We start from the raw sequence: 19,218 nt of genomic DNA on the forward strand, positions 1-19,218 counted from the left end.
CAGCTACTTGGGAGGCTGAGACAGGAGAATGGCGTGAACCCCAGGAGGCGGAGCTTGCAGTGGGCCGAGATGGCGCCACTGCACTCCAGCCTGGGCGACACAGCGAGACTCGGCCTCAAAAAAAAAAAAAAAAAAAAAAATAGTTCCTCGCCAGATCCTTCCTCAGGCCCCTCATGCTGCTGTTCTCTCGACATTCTCCCCTTTCCACCTCCCCATCCCCAACTCACCAAGGTGGCTCCTTCCCAGCTTCAGATCTTGGTTTAAAGGCCACCTCCCCAAAGAGGGTTCCCTAACCACCCACTAAAGCAGACTCCCCTAGGAACTCTATCCTTTCATTTTTCTGCTCGGACTTTGCCACAGTCCATATTAATTTATTATTTATCTATTAATCTATTTTCTTGAGGATTATATGTCCTCTGAAAAGTCCCTTGAGGGCACGGACCTTGCCCAAATTATTTATGCTTTATAACTTTAGCACTTAGCACAGTGCCTGGCATATTGTCAGTGGCCAGAAAATATGCAGTAAATTAAATTTGATTGAACGAGTTCCAGCTGGTTTTCTCCATTTCTGCATCTCCATCAAGTTTCTAAGCAGCCCAACCACCTGGGAAGGGAAGATGGGTTGACAGCGCCCCCACCCCCCGCCCCCCGCCTCTCCCGCCAGCCCACCTGTGAGCCCACTCATGGTTAATCATTCGTCTTGTGAGGAAAGAAAGCATTTAGCCAGCAACAACGCAGAGTGAAGTGGCCTCTGTTTTCTATCTTTCCTCCTAAACTAACTCCACTGGACTGTGGAGGATGAGACTGGGGAATAATGTTAAAATTATGCCATTAAAAATCCAAAATAGCAATAAGACCAAAAAAAATTGTTTACTATGTCCCAGACACCGTTCAAAGCTTGCAACATGAATTATCTCATCTAATCCTGGTAAGGGCCCCAGAAGCCAGGTATCATTATTACTTCAATTTTGCAAATAAGGAAAAGGCACCTAAGACTGTGCAGCTGATCAAGTGAAGAAGCCAGGATCGTCGCCCAGGCAGCCAGACTCAGAGGAGCCCTCACCCTCACCACAAGGTACCCCTACATCCAACAGGGCACCCAAGCATCCCCCTTAGAAATAAATGCTTAAAAGACAGCAATGAGTGAAAAATACCAACCCAAAGTGAGTTATTAATGGCTCAAATGCTTTAGGGATGAAGGTTGGGGGTAGAGTTCTTCCCACATACATGAACCTGGGAGAAGCCAACAGCCAGATACATGAAAGACGTAATACTTACCTTCCGAAAAGAGGTAATACTGAGAAAAGGGCAGTGCATTCACTCGGCAGACCTAGTTAGGGTCACTAGCTATGAAGGGCCACCTAAGGCTAAGCAGAGGACAGTGGCAAGTCAGTCCAATACATAATCACTGAGAACTGACTGGGTGTGCGTTCTCACTGGGTGGTCCTGGTGAGGGATTTTTTTTTTTTTTTTTTGGATGATTAAGTAACACTCCTTGAGTTCTAATACCTAAAGATGTCAAGACTCAGATATGAAACAGGCCACTTGTAACGCAATGCTCACTGTGATGTGCCAGAAGAACTGCACTGATAGCAGGGCTAACAGGAAGAATGGAGGGGGAGGCTTCATGGAGAAGGCAGGGCTTGACTAGGTCTTGATGCTCGCATTAGGACAGGCAGAGAAAACAGGACCAGCCTGTGGTGATTAAGAGGCAGTAATGAGTTTGGGAGAAGTGAGGGGCCCAGTCCCCCATGAATGGAGGGCCGTGCTGGCAGAATATCACAAGCAGGTTTGCCTGAAGAGCTGTCTGAGAAACTCAAACTCAAAGCATTTTTTTTAATTCTCTTACTCAAAGACAATCAATCAACATAGAAGATTGCTGTGACCAAGTGTGTGGGGACTTCTTCCCACCAACAAGCAAGCAATCAATTCTGCGGTAGACAGCAGCTGGGTGTCCTCCAACCCAGTTCAGTTCTGACCCTACCTACCTGGGGACATTATCAGATCCCAGAGGTTGAGGCTCAGACCCAAATGACTGCCCCCACTTAAAGTGCCCATCTCAAGCCCTAGGCTGTTTTGCTGTGCTTCTGACTCACTGGCTATAAACTGGGGATCCCATGACCTCCTCCTTGGGTTTGATTAATTTGCTAGAGCGGCTCACGAAACTCATTACTGGTTTATTATAAAGGATAGTACAAAGGACACAGATGGAGACGCACAGGACAAGGTATGGGTATGGAGCTCCCAGACCTCCTCGGGTGCACCACCCCCCAGGAACCTCCACGTGTTCAGCCTTCCAGAAGCCCTCCAAACCCTGTCCTCTTGGGCCTTTTACACAGACTTCATTGAACAGGGATGACTGAAGCAAGGGCAACCATGCAGAAATGTGACTGGACAAAAAGGGCATGGCCCAATACCAACAGACTGAGTGGGGAACCCAGAAAGGCCTGTCTGTTCAGATTCTTCTGGGCCGCTTGGTGCAACATTGCTTCCCCGGGGGTAAAGGGCAGGACCCCTCCTGAAATGACGGTCTTATGATCTACAATCAGACAAGGTAAGTCTGAGAATTTCTTTATGGAAACACAGGGGAAGATTAGCCTTGGGGAGAAACAGGAGCAGGTTGAAGGGAGAACAGGAGAAAGTCAGCAAGAGGTACTGTTTTCTGAGGCCTGCTTCTGAGGCCTAAAACACCCAAACACTGTAACAAGGGCTATAGGATTTATGGGCCAGGAACTGTGAGCAAAACCAACATATATATCATAATATCACAGGCTGTGGTAAGCATTTTAGGATTGGGAAGTCCCTGAAGAACAAAAGGAGGAATTTGGACTTCTATCCTGTTGGAAGGCAGGGATGGAGTAAGTAGAAGGTTGACATGATGGCAGTGATTCATCTGGGATGGGTGTTGGAAGGATTGCCAGGGAGAGAAATTATAAGCCATGAGCTTCATCAAAAGACTGATGGAATGCGCCAGCCGGAGGAAGAGCTCATGGACTCAGGTGGGCAGGAAAAATGGAGAAGCTCACTGGAAAACAACAAGAAGCAGAGCCGAGGTTTTCTGGGCAGTGAAGTAATTCGATGTGATACTATAATGGCGGATACATGGCATTGCACATTTGTCAAAACCCATAGAACGTACAATGCCAAGAATGAACCCTAAGGTAAACTACAGACTGTCCACTTTGGGTGATGATAATGTATCAGTGCAGGTTCATCAACTGTTACCAGTGTACCCCCGTGGTGCTGATGTTGATAATGGGAGAGGTGGGTTATGGGGAGCAGGGAAGCTCTGTACTTTCATTTTTGCTGTGAACCTAAAACTGCTCTAAAAAATAAAGACTACTAAAAAAAAAAAAAAGAATCCTAGCCTGGGTAACATGGCAAAACCCCATCTCTGGAACAAAAAAAAAAAAAAAAAATGCAAAAATTAGCTGGGTTTCATGGCACGCACCCATAGTCCCAGCTATTCAGGAGGCTGAGGTTGGAGGATGGGTTGAGCCTGGGAGGCAGAGGTTGCAGTGAGCCGAGATCATGCCACTGCACTCCAGTCTGGGTGACAGAGTGAGATCCTGTCTCAAAGAATACAAAAAAAATGAATAAACAACAAGAAAAACTTGGACACTGGGCATGATGGAGAAAAGGGAGTCAAGGATGACTCACAGGCTGGGTGACTGGAAGAAGACTGGTGTTCCCAGAATGGGGAAGTTGGAAAAGGGGGGCTGTTTTGAGAGGTAAGAAAGAAACTGAGTTCAACTGGGACATGTTAGGGTGTTGGGGACATCCAGATGGGAGAGACAGTCTTTAGGCATCTGGAGAGCAGCTTGGGGCTGAGACAAGGAAAGGATACAGGGATGCAGATGAGAGAAAAAAATTCAACATTTAATGTTCTGCTTTTAAACAGAGAGAGAAATCCTCTTTTCTAAAGGAAAAGCATTGCAACTCACTGGAAATAACCCTCTTTCCTTCACAGTGCCTCTGTCATGAAGATCCACTGCTGAGGAGCAGTTTAGAAGGGAATGCCCCCCTAAAGTGAGCAGGACAAGCACAGTGAGTGGTAAAAGTAGTGTGAGGCATTTGACTCCAGACAACCTGGTTGTGAATTCACATTCTGCCCTTTGCCAAATTACTTCATCTCTGTGCTTCAGTGCTCTCATCTGTAAGAGGAGATAACTGCCTGCTTCATGATCTACTGTAAAGATCAAATGAGCAAGCATGGAGGCCTGTGCCTGGCTCCCACTGTGCCAGCTGCAGTCACTGTTCATTCTCAGACTTTCCCAGGACCCCCAGCATAAACAGTGCTGAGGTGCCTTCCTCATGATCACAGAGCATTTGTTCCTTTACAAAAATTTTCTGTCTGGGCACAGTGGCTCATGCCTGTAATCCCAGTGCTTTGGGAGGCTGAGGCGGGTGGATCACTTGAGCCCAGGAGTTCGAGACCTGGGCAACATGACGAAACCCATCTCTATAAAAATACAAAAACATTAGCCAGGCGTGGTGGTGCGTGCCTGTAGTCTCAGCCACTCAGGAGGCTGAAGCAGGAGATCACCTGAGCTCAGAAAGCAGCAGTGAGCCATGATCATATCACTACACTCCGGCCCAAGTGACAGAACAAGACTCTGTCTCAAAAAAAAAAAAAAAGAAATTCTCTTCAAGCATGTTTTTTGTCAGATAGGATAATAATATTTAGGGAGCAGAATATTTTAAATCTAAATGGTCTGAAACTCAGCCACACTGTGGCCACTCCCTGCAAGAGTTGGATCATTTACTCACGGATGTCCAATGCCTGGCCTTGATCTAAGAAGCCTAAGATAAGTAACACAAGAAAGTCATTTTAAAAACTGGGTGAAATGTGGCCGGGTGCAGTGGGTCACGTCTACAATCCCAGCACTTTGGGAGGCCAAGGCGGGCAGATTGCTTCAGCTCAGGAGTTCGAGACCAGCCTGGCCAATCTGGCAAAACCCTGTCTCTACAAAAAAAAAAAAAATACAAAAAAATTAGCCAGGTGTGGTGGCTCATGCCTGTAGTCCCAACTACTCGGGAGGCTGAGGCACGAGAATCGTTTAACCCTGGGAGGCAGAGGTTGGTGACCCACGATTGTGCCACTGCACTCCAGCGTGGGCGACAGAGAGAGACTCTGTCTAAAATAAATAATTTAAAAAATAATAGAAGTGGGTGAAATGCCAAAGTTATTATTCTTAAACTCTTACTTGCTGGCAATAATGACTGTAATCCAAGGGCATTTGACATGTGTCTGTCTACAGACTCAGTTTGGCAAAGTCCTCAAAATAGATGCCACTGTTTTTCAAGGTTTCCCAACCACTAGCGAAGCAAGGTGACTAGCAAATCGCAGCATCCGGTTTGTGCCTGGTTGTAAATCTTTAAGCTGATTTCCCAACATAGGAAGTTTCCTGTGTGTTTAGGCAGAAAGAGCTCGTTTCTCAGGGTCTGATCAACTGCACAGAAGCTGATGAAGAGACTCCAAGTTGTTTGCTGTGAGATTCCAGAACCCAGAGCTACAGTAACATTGCCTGCCCCCTAACCCAGACAGTGACCTTCGGGGACAGCAGGAAGAGCACATCTTCTCCCCAGCTCTTCCAAATGCCACTCTACAGTAAGAGCTGCTACATCAGTGAGAAAGGGCAAGATAATTACAGTGTGATAGAAAACTCTTTTGTGTGTGTTTGTATTTATAACTTCTAAGGAGTGTTGGTTCCCTACATATAAAGCCCTTTGTTCTGCCCTGTACTTTGACTTGGGTTTGTAAGTTGAAGAGAGGAACTGGGGAGTATCCATAGTTACAGAGGAAGAAGACTGGAGCTCATGGACAAGTGAGGGGGACAGAGTCAGGGGTAGGGATGAGAGGGGGAAAGAGGGACCCAGGAGACTATGCAAGGTCAGAAGCCCCACAGGGTGACTTCTCCACTAACCCAGTGAAGTCCACTCAACTAACAAAACACATGGTAGTGGTGGTGGATTTCTCCATCCATGAGGGAAGGGGCTGAGTTTGTGTCGGGGCTGACACCAAGGTAAAAAAGAAAGCACATGAGGCCTCCCCCATCCACCCCCTCCTCCAGGGAATTCACAGAAAACCTGGGCAGGGCTTTGGATTTCCCTGGGCCATGGACTTGTGGGTTCTCACCAAGCTTAATCAGCTCTCTAAGGAGATTAAGGAACCCGGCGTTAAAAGATGACACCGGGGTTAAAAGAGAATGTGTGATTCTTCCCCAAAAGTAATTAAACAGTTTGATTGCACTATTTAGCATCAAATGCCACAGGAATGCACTGAAAAGCAAAGAATTAGGGAGTACCCATCCCCATTTGTGTTCACAAGCCTTACACAGCTCAAGTTCTTCCAATGAAATGTGGTAAAGTGGGACTGAAACGTTTAAACAAGTGCAATTGATAATTCTTGTATACCTCCCCAGACACAGCCCCACTTCTTTCAAGTTTCCAGGACAGTCAAGCTTGTGCAGTGTAATCCCACCCTGACCCTCTCCCATCTGCCCACACCCCTGGCCCTGCCACCAGGCTCAGCCATTTCTATGGACACACGGCAGGACTGGAGGACACGTTCTGATGTACTTTAAAAGATCGCTCTGTCTGCCTCTGGAAATTGGACTGGAGGGGAGCAAAGTGGAACCAGAGAGACTCGATCAGAAGCTAATAGGAAAGTAACAATGGCAACCTGAGATTCGGGGCAAGAGGGTACTGAATTGGAGAATCAAGCAAGACCTTCAAGGGCTCAGAAGTGGGCTGAAGATGAGAAACAGCTCCCAGGTTTCTGGTCTAAACAAACAAATGGAAGGCATAGGCCTTCATTCAGATGGGGAAGGCTGGAGGAGACGGTGTTGGGGTGAGTAGACAAGCCGAAGAGGAATGACCCAAGGCTACAGAAGCCAAGTTTCCAAGCCCTAATCTGCACAGTGCACCACCACGTTCCCACATCTCGCTTTGTATTCTCAATTCTATCTTTCTTTTCTTACAGAGGACCCCAAACTATGTAAGTGTTAGGCCCTTACAAAACTGGGGAGAGGATCAAATATTGGGCAAGTTAATATGAGATGTGTGTGACAAACCCAAGAAGCCACAGTCAAATTCAATGTTAAATATCTAAACCTGGAGCTCTCAAGAGAACTAGATGTCCACACCAGGGAATTAGTAGTTTATCAACAACACTTAAAGTCATAGAATGAAACCAGCTTGTCCTGAGTGTGTCATAGCCTCTGGATCACCCAGGAATAAGATACAAGTTCCTAGGTCTCATCCTAGAACTACTGAATTGGAATACTGAGACCCAGAAATCTGCCTTAACAAGTTTTCCAGATAATTCCTACGCACAAAAATGTTGGAAAACCACAGATCTAGGGAGAAAACATAGAGAAAAGAAGAGGGCTCAGAACAGGCCCCAAGGAGCTGTCAACTGGAGGAATCAGAGAAACCAGAGGAACAAGCAAGGGAATGGAGCAGAGTGGCCAGATGAGTAGAGGAAAGCTGAGGAGGAGTTCGGCATGATGAAGACAAAAATGTACAAAGAGGGTCGGGGGAGCCTGAAAGACTGCATCAGAGGGCAATGAGCCCTTGGATGGGAAGCCATGTGCAGGCAGGGCCAGGCAGGCCACACTGAACCATGTGCAAGTAGAGAAGCCCCAGCCAGAGAAACAGCCAGGGGGAGTTAGAGGCCTTGGGCCTTGGGAGAGGAGTGAAAGTGCAACTTCAGTTTTTGACTTTCCAGTTCCAAGCAGTTGCCTTTGAGTTGTCTGTAGTATCCTTACATTAAGCCCCCAACTCCAATGCTAACTTAGGAAACTTTCTCTTCTTTAAAACCAGCCAACAGCTGAAGCACAAAGGGATGAATTTGCAAGAATACTGTAAATCTTGAAAGAATCATGACAAAGCCTTTCAAAGACTGTAGGGGATCTGCCACCAACAGAGTTGAAGCTAATGCATTCTAATTCTTAGCAGCTGATTTTAGTTGAGGAGGATTCTTAATCAATGTATTACCTCTGATCTCCCCTCCTTCAGGGCCCTCTCTCTCTCTCTGTCTCATTTCTGAGACTATCAGAAACAGGTTTTTTTTTTTGAGATGGTGTTGGATAAATCAAAGACGCCATCTTAGGCATCAGTTCCAGGTTCTTCCCCCTCCACTTGGCGCCCCCTAAACCCGCCAAGCACAGCCCACCAAATAAGCACCCAATCAAAAGGAAACACCTCCTGCTAGCCCCGAGGTCCTGCCCTCCGACCAATCACCAATCACCACATCACCCTAAAGGACATAAATACTCAGCCCCAGCAGCTCTCTCTCTCTCTCTCTCCCCTTCTCTTCGTCTTCTCGCATGCTGAGCCTCCAATAAAGATCTCTTGGCTGCCACCGGTGTCATCTCTGACTAGCCTGTCGCCCTTCAGACGGAGTCTCACTCTGTCGCCCAGGCTGGAGTGCAGTGTGATTTTGGCTCACTGCAACCTCCGTCGCCCTCCCACCATGTTGGCCATGCTGGTCTCAAACTCCTGGCCTCAGGTGATCCACCCGCCTCGGCCTCCCAAAGTGCTGGGATTACAGGCATGAACCACCCTGCCAGGCCAGAAATAGATTTTGCCTAGAGATGGCAAAACTGGGGTCAGAACTCCAAGCCCAGCCTTTGTGGGAATGCAGCAAAAGTGGTCACCAGGGAGCAGGGAGTAACAGAAACCGAGGATGCACCCTGCAAAAAGCAGCCACGCTGATGAAAACAAAGGAAAAGAGTGCACAACACACAAGAGGAGTAAGGTATTACCCAAGGGTCCTGGGCTATATGTAGGCCAGGCTGAGGTGTACTGTGTTTAAGAGAGAAGCTGTACAAAAATGTGAAAGAGGAGGCTTGCTGCACACAGAAGGAGACCATGTGAATGGAAACACAGTGCTGAGGTTGGGTTGTCTTGGGGCTGCAAAGGTGGCCCCCACTGTCATTGCTGGTGCCAGGCTGGGTAGGGTCCATCTCCTGCCTGCAAAGGAGTTGGCTCTCAAGGTCACATCAGGGCAAGTGCCCTACACTGATGAGAGCTGTGTAAGATTCTGGGCCCACACAGCTTGAGATGGGTCTTTCTGTTTCTCTGATACCCAGAGAACTTTGGCCACATGCTAAAGGGACCTTTGCAGAATCAAGGAAGCATAAAAAGGCACAAAGAAGGAAAATGCACACCTGAGATGGAAAATGGGAAAGGAAATTGGAAAAAAAGGAGATGAAAATAACCTCACACCACTGATGTCAAAGTTAAAGTGCTCTGAGGTATTTTACAAAGCCCTGGTTGTCTATGGTATAAGGGAAAAAATGTATGACCCAGTCCCCAACTTACAGCCTTTTATAATCTACATGGATTATGTTTGAGGATCAGAAGTGGAAACCTCAGAGTCCTATGCCTAATGATGTACCCAGTATGACTTTTAAATTTTTCCCTTGATAAAAAACTTTTAAATCAGAGAGAGTGCATCTTGGCTCTAAAAGCAAACCCAATGGTGGGACTCTTAAAATAAAGTACTGGAAAAACATGGGTATGGGGACAGCTGTTGGCTCAAATCCTGTCTCCTCCACTTGTTCAAGTCATGAAGTATCTCTGAATTGTCAAAAATGGCTGTAGCATCTCCTATATCACAGGAATAATGAGATAATGTAAACTGAAGTACCCAGGACAGTGTGTGGTACATCGTGAGTACTGAACAGATGTTTCCATCTCCTTCCTAAAACATGCCATGCCAAATAAACACAAAATGTTCCTGGAAGCATGTCAGAAAGCCTTGTCACACTCCTTAGACACAGGACTTGTCCTGGGTGAAGCCTGTCTTTGGCCTTTGGTGCCTCCTTTGGTTCCCCTTCACCCTCCTTTTTGTTCTCCCATCCCCAGGAATCCAAGGCTTCTTAAGGCACAGCACCTTGGAAGCTATTAGGAATTTATTAGGCATTTCCAGCCTGAATCTAAAAAGGGGCTCAAGACTTCCCTTTCGTATCTTCCTAAGGGATTCAGACCGCATAGGGAAAAGAAAAAATCAAGGACATGACATTTGTAGTTCATTATAAATTCTGCCTTACCAGCCAGCTTTCTTGAGCACAAGAGAATATACACATTTAACTATACAAATGAGTAACATAAGATCTGGCTTGTTAATCCCAGAAAGCCTGGTTAGACATACACTCCGTGTGTGGTTTTTGGGGGGATTTGGGAAGGGATAGTGATGCTGAGAAAACACCAATGAATACCAATGATGAAGTAACAGAACTAGTTTTAAGATATACTCAGAAAACACAACTAAACTGAGAGATGACTTTTTTTTTTTTTTTTTTTTGAGACAGAGTATCACTCTATCACCCAGGCTGGAGTGCAGTGGTACAATCTCGGCTCACTGCCACCTCCGCCTCCCAGGCTCAAGTGATTCTCCCATCGCAGCCTCCTGAGTAGCTGGGACTACAGGTGCTCGCCACCACACCTGGCTAATTTTCGTATTTTTAATAGAGATGGGGTTTCGCCATGTTGGCCAGGCTGGTCTCAAACTCCTGAGCTCAAGTGATTCACCCACCTTAGCATCCCAAAGTGCTGAGATTACAGTGAGAGACATGGCGCTCGGCCTAATTCTTTTAAAGCACTTAAAGACCAGGAAATCCAGGGTTAATCACCCTTCTGAATTAAGCAATACTCTTGCTGCATACAACTCCTGCCTTCAGAGATGGAGGCTGGGATAAACCTTTTAAAATAAGTAGCAGAAAAGGCAACTGGGAACACTCACCTGGAAATTCAGAGGACCAGGTCTTCCACTCTAGCAGAGACCACCCCCTCCCCAGGCAGTTCAGCTGGGAGGCTTTAGGCAGAAGGGCCCAGTTAATACTTCAAATTATTTTGTTATTTTTTTCCACAGGTTTTAAGTATTATTTTATTTCAGGATAACAGACTTACTATCTTTAAAAATAAAAGATTTAAGGCTAGATGTAGTGGCTCATGCCTGTAATCCTAAGCCCTTTGGGAGCCAAGGCAGGAGGATCACTTGTGGCCAGGAGTTTGAGACCAGCCTGGGCAACACAGCAAGACACAGTCTCTACTCCCCTGAGCCAAAAAAAAAAAAATTATTATTTTGGCACTTTGTTTTATTTTTATTTATTTATTTTTGAGACAGAGTCTCACTCTGTTGCCCAGGCTGGAGTGCAGTGGCATAATCTCTGCTCACTGCAACCTCCGCCTCCCAGGTTTAAGCAATTCTCCTGCCTCAGCCTCCCAAGTGGCTGGGATTACAGGCATGCACCACCATGCCCAGCTAATTTTTGTATTTTTAGTAGAGATAGGGTTTCACCATGTTGGCCAGCCTGGTCTTGAACTCCTGACCTCAGGAGATCCACTCGCCTGGGCCTCCCAAAGTGCTGGGATTACAGGTGTGAGCCACCATGCCTGGCTTTTCTATTCTTTTTAAAAGTATTTTTGAAAACAGAGACAGGGTCTCACTATGTTGCCCAGGCTGATCTCAAATTCCTGGGCTCAAGCAATCCTCCCACCTCAGCCTCCCAAAGGGCTGGGATTACAGGTGTGAGCCACTGCACACAGCCTGCACTTTTTATATGTTAAAATTATTTCAAAGTTTGGGGAAAAAAATAGAAATATAGGCCAGATGTGGTGGCTCACACCTGTAATCCCAGCAGTTTGGGAGGCCAAGGTGGGCAGATCACAAGGTCAGGAGTTCGAGACCAGCCAAACTGTCTCTACTAAAAATACAAAAATTATCTGGGTATGGTGGTGCTCACCTGTAATCCCAGCTACTGGGGAGGCTAAGGCAGAAGAACTGCTTGAACTTGGGAGGCAGAAGTTGCAGTGAGCTGAAAAAAAAAATTGGAGGCCAGGCACAGTGGCTCACACCTGTAATCCCAGCACTTTGGGAGGCCGAGGCAGGTGGATCACAAGGTCCACCAGCCTGACCAACATGGTGAAACCCCGTCTCTACTAAAAATACAAAAATTAGCTGAGTGTGTTGGCGCATGCCTGTAATCCCAGCTACTCAGGAGGCTGAGGCAGAAGAATCGCTTGAACCCGGGAGGCAGAAGTTGCAGTGAGTCGAGATTGCACCACCGCACTCCAGCCTGGGCAACACAGCGAGACTCCATCTCAAAAAAAAAAAAAAAATTGCTGAAATCCTCCATAATGCCATTCCCTTTCCCATTCTAATCTCACTCTCCATAGGTAATGACTGTCTACAATTAGGGGCATATCATCCTTCCAGATTTTTTCAAAAAATGAGATTGTATTTCTCCTACTGTTCTTCCACTTTGCTTTCATTACTTAATATACAGTATAGGTTGAATTGTGTCCTGCCAAAATGCATATAGTAAAGCCCTAACCCCCAGTGTGTTGGTATTTGGAAACAGGGCCTCTGAGGGGTGATTAGGTTTAGATGAGGTTAAAAGGGTGGGGCCCTTGTGATGGGACTGGTGAGACACCAAGCAGAGACACCAAGAGCTTGTTCTCTTTCTCTCCTTTTCTACCATGTGAGGACGCAGTAGGAAGGTGGCTGTCTGCAAGCCAAGGAGAGAACTCTCAGTAGGAAACAAATCAGCCTGCATTTCCCAGCCTCCAAAACCCTAAGAAATAAACTTCTGTTGTTTAAGCCACCCAGTCTATGGCATTTTGTTATGGCAGCCCAAACTGACTAATACAATGCATAATGAACATTTTCCATTTTGGCTCATTTGGAGCAACTTCCTTTTTTCAAGTAGGCAAGTATTTCAGAGGGATAAGGTCCTAGAAGTGGAAGTACTGATCAGAAAGTATGCAAACTTTAAAATGTTATAAATACTGCTAACGTGCCTCTCTAAGAGATGGTACCAATTTACACTCTCCACCATATATAGTGACGATCTATTTTTCCACACCTTCGTCAACACTGGATATTACAAACCTAAGCAAAAATGGTTTCATGGTTTTTAATCCACACTTATCTGATTATTAATGAGATTAAGCATTTTTACATATATATGTGAATTACCTATTAATAGCCTTTGCCCATATTCCTACTGGATTGTTTTTCCTATTGATTTCTAAGAGTTCATGCCTGTTATAGATATTGCAACTATTTGCTTTACTCCTTTGTCACCTGCCTTTTTTTTTTTTGAGACTGAGTCTTGCTCTGTTGCCCAAGCTGGAGTGCAATGGCACGATCTCGGCTCACTGCAACCTCCACCTCCTGAGTTCAAGTGATTCTCCTGACTCACTAACTGGGATTACAGGCACCTGCCACCATGCCCAGCTAATTTTTGTATTTTCAGTAGAGATGGGCTTTCACCATGTTGGCCAGGCTGGTCTCGAACTCCTGACCTCAAGTGGTCCACCTGCTTCGGCCTCCCAAAGTGCTGGGATTACAGGCGTGAGCCACCGCGCCCAGCCCTGTCATCTGCCTTTTAACTTTGTTTATGGTATTAATATATTCTTCCTTACTTTTTAAAAAATGTGTTACATATATATCTATAATATGTATAATATCCATAAACATATACTAAGGCACGTAAAGCAACATATAGAGCCAGCTTTACGAAATAAGAGGTGAGAGAGAGGTGGCAGAGGTGCAGCCATTATTTCTTGATATTTTACATGTATTTCTAAAAATATTACTTATAACTAAGGAGAGACAAACAAAGGGACAGGTATGGAAGGCCCTGAAAAATCTGTTTCCTGCAGAGGAAGAAAGATGTGAGGAAAGAAGGAAGGAGGGTGACCTGGGGGAAATCCCCCCTGCCAGTCTGCAGTGGGGAAGGACAGATCGGGGGGTGCCTGAGCTGTGAAGATGGGAAATGTAGCCAAAGGTCATGTTCAAATATACTAGACATGAAGTATAATCTTTCATGAAATTAGGTCTATCAATATTTTCCTTTATGGTTTCTGAATTTTATTAAACTTGAGGTCTTTCCTACGCCAAAGTTATTTCTAAAAACCATCTTCTGGCCAGCTGCAGTGCCTTATTCCTGTAATCCCAGCACTTTGGGAGGCCGAGACGGGCGGATCACGAGGTCAGGAGTTCAAGACCAGCCTGGCCAAGATGGTGAAACCCTGTCTCTACTAAAAGTAAAAAAATTAGCCAGGCGTGGTGGTGGGTGCCTATAACCCCAGCTACTTGGGAGGCTGATGCAGAGAACTTCTTGAACCCAATAGGCAGAGGTTGCAGTGAGCTGAGATTGTGCCACTGCACTCCAGCTTGGGCGACAGAGCAAGACTCCATCTCAAAACAACAACAACAAAAAGCTCTTTAAAACCATCTTCTATATTTACATATATTTTAATATTTATAATTTTGGTTTTGACATTTAATCTTTAAATGGAATTTACTTTTGTAAATGGTATGAGTCAGGGATCTAATATTTTCCAAACTGAGAGGCAATTTTCCCAACAGACTTAATAACAGTCCATTTTATCATACACTCAATTCCTGTCTTTACAATGAAACCATTTCTCAACTTTCTATTCCTAGTCCCAGATGATATATACTTTTTAAAAATTTTTTTAGACATGGGGTCTATGTTGCCCAGGCTTGTCTTGAACTCCTGGCCTCAAGCAATCCTCAGCTTCAGCCTCCCAAAGCACTAAGATTACAGGCGTGAGCCACCACGTCCTACCTCCAGGTGATATATTTTGATAGCTGGCTGAACAAACCTCTCCTCAATATTCTTTTTCAAAAATGTATTGCCTACTAGTACAAATCTATTTTCCAGGTAAGCTTTATTATTATCAGTTTGTAAAATTTAAGTCGTGTTAAAAGTCTGGCCTAAACTATTAAAGGTCTCATTACTTCTTAGGCTTTTCTTATTTTTCTTATTATTATTATTTCTTTTTAGAGTTGGGGTCTCACTCTGTCACCCAGGCTGGAGTATAGTGGTGAGATCATGGCTCATTGCAGCCTCCAGCTCCTAGGCCCAAGTGATCCTCCTACCTCGACCTCCCAAGAAGCTAGGTCTACAGGTGTGTGCCACCACACCCAGCTTTTGCCCAAGCTGGTCTCGAAGTCCTGACCTCACGCAATCCTCGTACCTCGACCTCCCAAGAAGCTAGGTCTACAGGTGTGTGCCACCACAGCCAGCTTTTGCCCAAGCTGGTCTCGAAGTCCTGACCTCAAGCAATCCTCCCACCTCAGCCTCCTCAGTCACTGAGATTACAGGTGTGGGCCACCACAACCCAACTCTCTTAGTCTTCTTTTGTCATTGGAGCATCAACCTTCAGCTAGGAGATGGCTTACTTCCCAGTGAGCCACATACTATGCAGAAGTCTCAGACTTCAGGGAATTTGGGGGTTATTTGTATTTATTTATTTATTTATTTATTTAAGAGACAGAGTCTAATTCTGTTGCGCAGGCTGCAGTACAATGGTGCAATCACAGCTCACTGCAACCTCAACCTCCTGGGCTCAAGCGATCCTCCCACCTCAGCCTCTTAAGTAGCTGGGACTACAGGCATGCGCCACCACACCCGGCCCAGGGAACTTTGAATTTCTAAATCTCTTAGCAAAAACTTTCCCATACGACAATTCTACCAAGAGGTCTGAATGGCTGCCTGCGCCTCAACCAATGCATGTCTGCAACATTCCTCTTCTTCTCCCCAAACAGCTTTTCTTTTCCTGGCTCACATCTCTCCGAGTTGTAGATTCCCATACCAAATCAGAGTAAAGTGGCTCAGCTAACAGGATCACATGCCAAACGATGTCATATTTTGACAGGCACTTCCAGGCAGCTTTGCTGGCCTCATGCATTGGACAGCTTGGTGAGAGAGCTGGAGGTCTCTGGCAATTCATAATTTATTGATCTGGCAGCACTTAATCCACAGGGAACTATCAGGCTATAATGGAAAGAATATGAGACTGGAAGTTCAGGAACCTGAGTCTGAGTCCCCTTTTCACCTCTAATTAGCTGTGTAGTTCAGATTAAGTAATTCTGCCTCTCCATTGGGCCTTGGTAGCCTCATTTGTAAAATGAGATTATTAGAATACAATGGTGAGTAATGACTTTCTTTCCACCATGGGTGACCATGTAAGAATCCGAAGAAAGCTACAGATTCTCTCCCCCAGAATAATGCACTTTTGCAAATGAATATGAAATCAAGCTGGCCACAGTAGCTCACACCTGTAATCCCAGCACTTTGGGAGGCTGAGGTGGGTGGATCACTTGAGCTCAGGAGTTCAAAACCAGCCTGGGCAACATGGCAAAACACCATCTCTACAAAAGTATCAAAAAAAAAAAAGTAAAAATGAAATCATATATTTGAAAGGGGTTCACAGATCTCATAAAGACTATTTTCCTATCCCCAGAGGCAAGCTCACTGATGCCTAGCACAAGCTTTTAAAAATAACAGAGATTACAACAGAAATATATACAGAATCACAAAGCCTTGAGTAAAGTTGAATCACTTATAGAACTAAAAGCATCTCTTCTGCAGAAACTGGGAGCAAGGAGTAGTTACTTAGGGAAAAATAAATGTAAGTATCAATAGGAGTTGCCCTTGATTGAAGCCTAGCTAAGCCCTTTACATTTGCAGGTGGGTGGCTGAAAGTTACTTCTGATTCCAGACCCAGGCTCCTAGTTCAAATTTTGGCTCTCGCATTACTAGTTGTTTGACCTTGGGCTTTGTGCCTCAGTTTCCACATCTGTAAAAAGAAAGAAGAAGGGGAGAAAAACAATACCTATCTCAAGGGTTGTTAATGTACTTAGGACACTTGTAACAGGGCCTGCCACACAGTAAGCCCTAGATAACTATTAGCTTATAATAGAAATCTGACACACATTTGTTGGGTAGTTAAAACTGTAAGCTGAGTTTAGAGAAATCATAAATACTTTGATGCCTTAGTTTCTCCAGAGGTAAACTGAAGACAGTAACAGAATCTGCTTGTGATGCTTAATGAGACTGCCACATAAAAACTCTTTCACAATGCCTGGCCCATAATTAAGTGCTTGATAAGTCACGATGCCTGGAATATAATAAGTGCTTGATAAATGTCAGCTGTTGTATTAACAGTTCTGGGAGGCAAAGATTACCATCGCCCTTTTTATTTCTGAATAATAGAAAACTCAGAGAGTGTTAAGTGCCCTGCCAACAAAACTATACTTAGAAAATTATTATGCCAAGATTTCATCTCAGATGGGTCTGGAATCACAAGTTCTAACCACTACACTATATACCTTCCTCTTTGAACAGGGCTTAGAGAACAGAAGAGCTAATTCATACCTACTAGATGACTAAGAAAAAGATATTTGGAGATAACAATGCTAAGTTTGGGGGATTCCCCACAGAGTCAACCATGAGCTTGGCCAAAAGCCCTTCTCCGCCATGCTAGGAAATGAAAATCTGCATAGACTGGCCCCTGTTCTCAACCAGTTGTCTGCCTTTCACCAAGTGGTTGTGAAACCACAGCCCTGTCACTAAAAACGGAAAAAAGAAGTCATTTTCCCCAGTAACTTAACGAGCAAAATGGAGCCTTAAAAAGAAAGTAGTGATCCTAGGGCTGAGAAAAGGTATCCACTGCTCCAAAGCCCAGCAGAATTGCTGTAGAACACTAACGTTACTCTTTGATTAACATACTTTTATTTTTTTTAATGAACGTGCTTATTTCTATTACTTTAGGTTACCTAACTCAGGGGTCCTTCCCATTAGTAAAATAAGAGGAAGTGTGTACCAGCCTGGAGGGGAGACTCCCTGGTGGGGCACAGTGTCAGCCTGAGCAAGTCCCACTGTCAACACTGATGTCCTCCCCAGTTAAATGGTAATCAAAAGTGAGAATGAAACGGACTGGCAGAAGAAACAGGACGATCAGTTGAGTCCATGCTAATCACTGATATTTCACATCTTTACACAGTTTCTTCTAAATGTATTTTATTTTTGTATTTTTATTAAAAACTGCCCTATCAGTCAATCTCAAGTCTACCCTTCCTTTAAAAAATAGTAATAAAAGGCCAAGCACGGTGGCTCACCCCTGTAATCCTAGCACTTTGGGAGGCCGAGGCAGGTGGATTGCTTGAGCTCAGGAGTTCCAGACCTGCCTGGGGCAACATGGCAAAACCCTGTCTCTACAAAAAAAAATACCGAAGTTAGCCAGGGGTGTGGTGGCCCGCACCTGTGGTCTCAGCTACTTGGGAGGCTGAGGTGGGAGGATCACTTAAGCCTGGGAGGCGGAGTTTGCAGTGAGCCAAGATCGCACCACTGCAATCCAGCCTGGGTGACAGAATAAGACCTTGTCTCAAAGGAAAACGAAAAAAGTAAATAATATTAAGAATAATGAAGGTCCAGCTATGTACCTACCTTAGAATAGGCATCACTGGAAGTGATGGCAGAGGCAAGGCAGGAGTCCCTGACCTCACCTTCATTCTCTCACTGAGGAGCCCCTGCAGAAGCTGGTCAACTATCCAAGCAGTCCCTGCTTCTACCTGGTGAAGGCCTCAGCCTCCAGCCCAACCCCCTCCCGAGAGAGGAGGGGGAGCTTATGCAATCCAAACCCAGTTCCCAGGCCCCAGAGGTAGACGTAACTCCGGGGTGGAAGTCAGAAGCCCTCCAGGTTGTAGGCCTGGTTCTGCTCCCATCTGGCTGAATGATCCTGGTCACAACACTCGGCCTCCCTCGGCCTTAGCCTCCCTGTGTGTAAAATGAAATGTCTGATGGAGATCATGTGCAAGCCTCCTCCCCGTTCTACTTTTCTGATACCATCATTTTTAACGTGTCTTGTAGAGATAGAAGCCCTCACTTTCAGCAGGACGTGTTGCTCCCCATTCCGTGACGATCCCCCTCAATAATCCGTGTAATTTGAGAAAAGTATGAGGCATCGGAACTGAAAAACAGGCTGTTACTTTCCTGGTCACCAAATCTGATAATCAGTCAATTATATGGATTCTCCCTTGGGCCTTCTCCCTCAATCCCACAATCCCACGAATAAACCTGCCTACCCCTCCCAATTCCTCAACTCAAGGCTACCCGTTAATGAATGAATAAAAAAAAAAACCCACCTCCCCACCCCCTTTTACCTGGCCTAGTGTAAGGTGCCACAGCACTTCTTCCGCAATCTAGAATCCACCTCTGCCCCACCCTCTCCCCGGGGTGTCTTTTTAGCCAAGAATCCCTGGATCGACACGCTCCATCTCCCCGCTCTACTGCGCCAGCTGATCATTTCTCCTTGCCCGACACACCTCGGCTGAAAAGGAGGCGGCTCCTCTGCTCCAAGCCCAAGGGACCCAAACCTCTTTCCAGC

General features: G+C 45.5%; 1 protein-coding gene across 1 annotated transcript in view; it reads right to left on the bottom strand.

Annotated features, from left to right (window-relative positions):
• The window catches only part of SNX10 (sorting nexin 10), an 83,139-nt gene that overhangs the window by 63,688 nt on the left and 233 nt on the right, over nucleotides 1-19,218 (bottom strand). The gene's annotated exons all lie outside the window — the stretch shown is intronic.

This window comes from Nomascus leucogenys, chromosome 17 (assembly GCF_006542625.1).
Source record: "Nomascus leucogenys isolate Asia chromosome 17, Asia_NLE_v1, whole genome shotgun sequence".
Taxonomy (NCBI): domain Eukaryota; kingdom Metazoa; phylum Chordata; class Mammalia; order Primates; family Hylobatidae; genus Nomascus; species Nomascus leucogenys.